We start from the raw sequence: 6,000 nt of genomic DNA, 5'->3' as shown, positions 1-6,000 counted from the left end.
AAAAAAAAAAACCTCATTTATCTCATAGGTAGTACCAACTGCCTGATCATGTGGATGTTCTGATAAGATTAGAGTTTGCCTCTGGGGAGCTGAGGCCTGGGATCCTGGCCCTGATGGCCCCACAGGGCTGTGACTGAGGGGGCAGAGGGGTCCACAGGCCTCCTGCTCAAAAGCACAAGAACAACCTGTGTGTCCTGTCACTACGCACTGGTGTGTTTTTGGGTCTCCTGTCTTCTTTGTGCCCCAACCTTCATCCAGAGCATGACAAAGTGCTGCCCTGCAGAGGGTGTGTCACCAGCTCACAAGTACAGAAATTCAGATTAAGCAGTTAAAACCTTTAAGAGAAATAAAACAGAGAAAATCATTTCTGTTGAACAATGGGGCTTGGATTTTATAATATGTCTTTGTCTCCTCATTTAATTTTCTCAGAATTTCTTTTTATTTGTATTTTATAAAAACGTGGGTCCATGAAGACTGGTCCTTCCACCCCAGGCAGTTTGAGAAGTGCTGATGTAGGATTCAGAGAGTCCCATTTTCCACTGATGTTCTGTTACTTCCAGTGCCTGTCCAAATGGGAACTGTGGGTCTCAACCCTGTTGCACAGCAGGATCACCCTGGGAGCTGAAAAAAATACCTACATCCATATCTAAAGAGAAGTCTGGGATCCACCCCAATCAATTAAGCATGGAAGTGGGGTCAGGGTAAGGCAAGACTCCTATATTTATTAAAAAATGCCCTTGATGTTTCTAATGTGTGACCAGGGATGAGAATCCTTAATGCGGGCCATAGCTGATCAAGGAGCATGGGTTGAATGAATGTTTAAATGTGTCAGCCAGCCACCAGCAGGCATTTATTACACACCTGAATCACACCTGAAAGTGCTGTCCCAGGTGCTGAGTAACAGACTACAAAGGCACAAATATTAACCCAGATTTTCTAATGTGATATGAAAGCCTCTTTGGACAAAGCAACATATATTAAAAAAAAAAAAAAAACAGAAACCCCACAGGATTCATCTACAAATTCATCTACACTTACACTCCACGAAGGAATGGAGTCCCTTTCCCCCCCTTAAAGCAGTTTATGCAATAATACTCCACCTAATGGGAGATCACTGAGGCTGGGGCTGCCATTTGGTCCAAGATGCCACTAGATGTCACTCAAGGTCCCTCAGGCTTCCCTCTGCCCAGCCTTCAATTCCTCACTGGATCATTTTCCTCTCCCCCCTGTGCTTGTAGCCCACAGCTCTCAGAGTGAGCCATGGACAGGTAAGGACAAAATGTTCTCATCCTCTGACCTGCTTTCCTGCTGTCCCTGGCACCCCAGGCCCACCTCGTTCATTCATTGACTCAAGAAGAATAACCAAGGGCTGATTATATCTCAGACATTAGGTCAGGCTATGATGAAATAATGGTGACACAGCCAGGGTGCCCGCCCTCAAGGGGTTTAATCTGTGAAAGCACATCTCAGACTAATTAGTATTGTTTGTGTGCTTATTCATTCTCCCTCAACTAGAGGCTCTCACACCTTTTTGACCACCACATCCAAAATAGGAAAGAGATTTCACAGCAAAATTCACATACACACAAGCATAAACCTAAAGTTTCACAGTCCTTTGTTTACCTTCACTTTGTGTGATACATTCTGTTTTCTTGTCTACTCTAGTTCATTTCTCTTTTCAAAATCCACTAAATTGATTTCAAAACCCTCGGATAAGTCACAATCTAAGAATGAAAAATTCTTGCCTTGAGGGCAAGGGCCACCTCTTACCAGTGGCTCTCAGATAGTATGTGAGCAATGCATGTGTTTTTAAATAAATGAAAATTATCAGAACTAATTTGCATTAATATTTACATTAAAAAGACTTATAGGTTAAGCAATTTATGGATATACTTATATGTACTCCTATGAATGTACTTATAAAGATTATATTCACCTACATCTACTATACATCTACAAATAATTTTTTTTCAGATAATATATAGATCCTAAATTTGACACACCCCAATTTAATATTTTAGTCATGACCTGGGGCTTGTATATTTTATTATTTTTCTTTTTAAAAAATTTATTTTATTGAAGTATAGTTGATTTATAATGTGCTCATTTCTGCTGTACAGCAAAGTGATTCAGTTATACACATATACATTCTTTTTTATATTCTTTTCCACTATGGTTTGTCACAGGATATTGAATAAAGTTCCCTGGGCTATACAGCAGGGACTTTGCTGTTTATCCATTGTATACATACTGGTTTGCACCTGCTGGTCTCAAACTCCCCATCTTTCCCTTCCCCACATCCTCTCCCCCTCAGCAACCACAAGTTTGTTCTTTATTGCTATGAGTCTGTTTCATAGATAAGTTCATTCGTGTCATATTTGAGATTCCACATGTAAGTGATGTCATATGATATTTGTCTTTCTCTGTCTGACTTATTTCACTTAGTATGATGATCTCTGGGTCCATCCATGTTGTTGCAAAGGGCATTATTTCATTCTTTTTTATGACTAAGTAGTATTCCGTGGTATATATGTACCACATCTTTATCCATTCACCTGTCAATGGACACTCAAGTTTCTTCCATGTCTTAGCTTCTGTGAATAGTCCTGCTATGAACATGGAGGTGCAAGATGCCCGTAGTGGGATTGCCAGATCATATGGTAACTCTATTTTTATTTTGCATTTAGAAACCTCCATACTGTACTTCGTAGTGGCTGCACCAGTTTACATTTCCACCAACAGTGTAGGAGGTTTCCCTTTCTTCCACATCCTTTCCGGCATTTATTGTCTGTAGACTTTTTAATGATGGCTGTTCTGACTGGTGTGAGGCAGTACCTTCATTGTAATTTTGATTTGCATTTCTCTAATAATTAGTGACATTGAGCATCTTTCCATGTGCCTCTTGGTCACCTGTATGTCTTCTTTGAAGAAATGTCTATTTAGGTCTTCTAGGGGGCTCAAATATTTTAAAATCATACAAGTAAAAGTATGTTCATTTTGGAAAACAGTTAGAAGAAATTCATGCTTTCAGATATTATAACTTATTAGAAACTCTAATAGCTTAAAAGTTTGATATTAGACATGGTGACTCATAGAGTAATAGTTTTCAAAGATGATCACAACCTCATGCACAGGGTCACTGTGTGAATACATAGCTGACATGGTGAAAGAGACTTTGCCAATGTGATTAAATGAAGGGTCTTGAGATGGGGAGATGGTATTGTGTTGTGTGGGTGGATCCAATGTAATCACAGAGGTCTCTATAAGAGACTTTATAGAGGGCTTTAGAAGACAGAGAAGGTAACGAGACACAGAGATCTGAAGATGCTAGGCTGCTGCTTGTGAAGATGGATGAAGGAGCCATGTGACTTCTAGAAGCTGGAAAAGACAGGAAAAGAGATTCTCCCCTGGACCCTCCAGAGGCACACAGCATGTTGATCCATTTTATTTATTTTTTTTATCCCCACCCCGATCCATTTTAGATAATTCTTATGTCCAGAACTGCAGTTTAATAAATTTGTGTTTTAGGCCACTAAAGTTGCAGTAATTTGTTATAGCATCAAGAGGAAACTTATACAGAGGATAGATAGGTAGCTCTGTGCAGTAAACTAAAAAATCCTCAATTCAAAATTTTGAATTTAGTATTTGAAAAAAGAAATTTACTGTTTGTGTGGATTATTCAACAAGGTAATAGTGAGACAACTAGAAAACCATTAAAAAATTAAGCAGGATCCCCCACCTCACCCCCCAAAATTAAGCAGGATCCCTATTTCCTTATGCCAGAATTATTTCCAGATGGGTCAAGACTTAAGTATTAAAAAACCCTAAAAGTACTAGAAGAAAATGTTTTTGTTGTTGTTGTTGTTGTTTATTTTGGACTGAGGAGAACACAAAACCTAGAAATGATAAAGAAGAAATTAGTAATAACTCACACATAGTTTATGGGTGCAACTGGTAATCAAGTTGGCAATACTTGTCAAAATTAAACATATCAGATACTTCAAGCCAGCAGTTGTATTTCCAGAAATTTGGAAGAAATGCTTTTATTTATGTACAAAGCTTTGTCATGAAAATGTACTTTACAGCATTGTATGTCATAGCAAAGAACCAGAAATGGCCTAAATGTTCCCCACCTGCACTTTTGACTATGCTGGACCCTAGTTCCTCGAACCTGTGCCCCCCTGCACTGGGAGCTCGTAGTCTTAACCACTAGACCACCAGGGAAGTCCCTAAATGCCCAGTAGAGAAGATTAAATACACTATGATACAGCCCTTTGAAAGAATGACATATATCCATATGTTCTATTAAAAACACTTGTAAGTAAAATATAGTAAGTATGGAAAAAAGACATTGATTGTAGTTAGGGGGAAAAGATATTAAGCTTACGAATGCAGAGAAAATTCTGGAAGCACACTCAAGAAGCTGTGAATACTGCTTACCTTTGGACGCTGGTGCTGGGAGTAGGAGGAAGTCTTTGATTTTTAAAATTTTACATTTTTCTGTATAGTTCTTGATCCCAGGGATTGCTAACGTGGATCTTTTCCTGCTATAGAAAGGAAGGAAGGGAGGGAGAAAGAAGAAAGAAAGAGAAGGGGGAGAAGGAAGGAAGGAGGGAAAAGAGAGATTGAGAGAGAAAGCAGGGGAAAAGAAGGAAGGAAAGGAGGGAAGGAAGAAGAAAAGAAAGAATAAGAAAGAATTGCTGGCAAGTGAAGAGGAAGCAGGTTATATCTAAAGAGTGACCAATCTGGGTCACCTGCCTTAGAGATACATGTTATGTAATTTTTAAAAATAAATACCTATTTTTAAAAAGTACATTCAAAGGAGCTCTAGGGGTTTTTTATTTTTTTTTACTGGAGTATAATTGTTTTATAATGTTGTGTTAGTTTCTGCTGTACAACAAAGTGAATCAGCTATGTGTATACTTATATCCCCTCTTTGTTGAACTTTCCTCCCACTGCCCCCACCCCTACCCCTCATACCACCCATCTTAGTTATCACAGAACACAGAGCTGCAAAGGAGCTCTACGATTAAAGCAAGCCCAAGCCATAGAATTCTAAACTTCTTGGGAAAATGTATGACACTTCAAAGGTTTAAGTCTGAATTTGTTTGTCTTGTTTTGCTTTGCTTCAAGTTATGTCTGAAGATTCCAGACAGATGGAAGAATGAAATTAATCCAGCTAAGGCAGACAGATATCCAGTTAAGGTCACATGTCAGAGACCAGGTGTTTGAAACCCTGTTTTCCTTGTATGACCCACCTTACCAGCTTAGGTGACAAAACCGGGTCACTTTAAGTCACGTGTTTTTAATGTTAAAATTCATACCACTCTGAGTTCCACCCAGCAAGCCAAGTCCAGCTTCCCGTGGGGTTGTCCTCTTCAGAAATCCCCAGTGACCCAAGAGTTTATCATTCTTCCAAAGGGGTCCTCCTAAGTTGTTGATAGGGAGGCTGGGGTGGGGGGAGACAGTGGCTGGTGAATTGGCCACAAGGCCTGATCAAAGCTCCTTCTCTGCTGCCTTGCAGCTGCCAGAGGTCACTGCCACAGCACAGGCAGCCTGGCTTGGCTGCACAAGCTAGAACGGATGCCTTTTCCATTCTGGCTATAGCTACCCGGGGTTGGGAGTCAGTCACACAGTGCGAGGCCAGTCCTTTCTGCCAACACCCTCCAAGTGTGGACACAACCCTTGCTCCTCACTCCCAAAGCACAGCCAAGAGCAGGCACAGACAAAGGGGAAAAGTCACAGTCAGCAGCACTGTCTGCCAATATCTAGGAATGTTTGCTGCCACTTTGAACTGAAAAAAAAATCTTGCTAACTCTCAATGTAATATTAAATTATTTAGATTATGTTTCTTTGTTTTGTGTAAACATACGATTAGGTATAAAGTACTCATTCTCATAGCCCTTCTACATCTATAAAATGACAATTTTGAACATTTGATTAACAAAGTTAAAAATTCAATTAATGTTAAGTATGTAATGTAAATGATGTTTAGCTGAA

The 6,000-nt window shown here is 39.6% G+C and overlaps 1 long non-coding RNA gene across 1 annotated transcript; it reads right to left on the bottom strand.

Moving 5' to 3' along the window:
• Positions 1-415: 415 nt before the first annotated feature.
• LOC120854723 lies at positions 416-4,627 on the bottom strand. Its single transcript, XR_005719047.1, has 2 exons — positions 4,441-4,627; positions 416-621 (listed from the first exon to the last, which is right to left on the bottom strand). It is a non-coding gene; the product is annotated as an uncharacterized LOC120854723 (long non-coding RNA).
• Positions 4,628-6,000: the final 1,373 nt, after the last annotated feature.

The sequence above is a fragment of the Oryx dammah genome, unplaced genomic scaffold (genome assembly GCF_014754425.2).
Source record: "Oryx dammah isolate SB20612 unplaced genomic scaffold, SCBI_Odam_1.1 HiC_scaffold_27, whole genome shotgun sequence".
Lineage (NCBI taxonomy): Eukaryota > Metazoa > Chordata > Mammalia > Artiodactyla > Bovidae > Oryx > Oryx dammah.
This window is presented reverse-complemented; position numbering and strand designations above follow the sequence as displayed.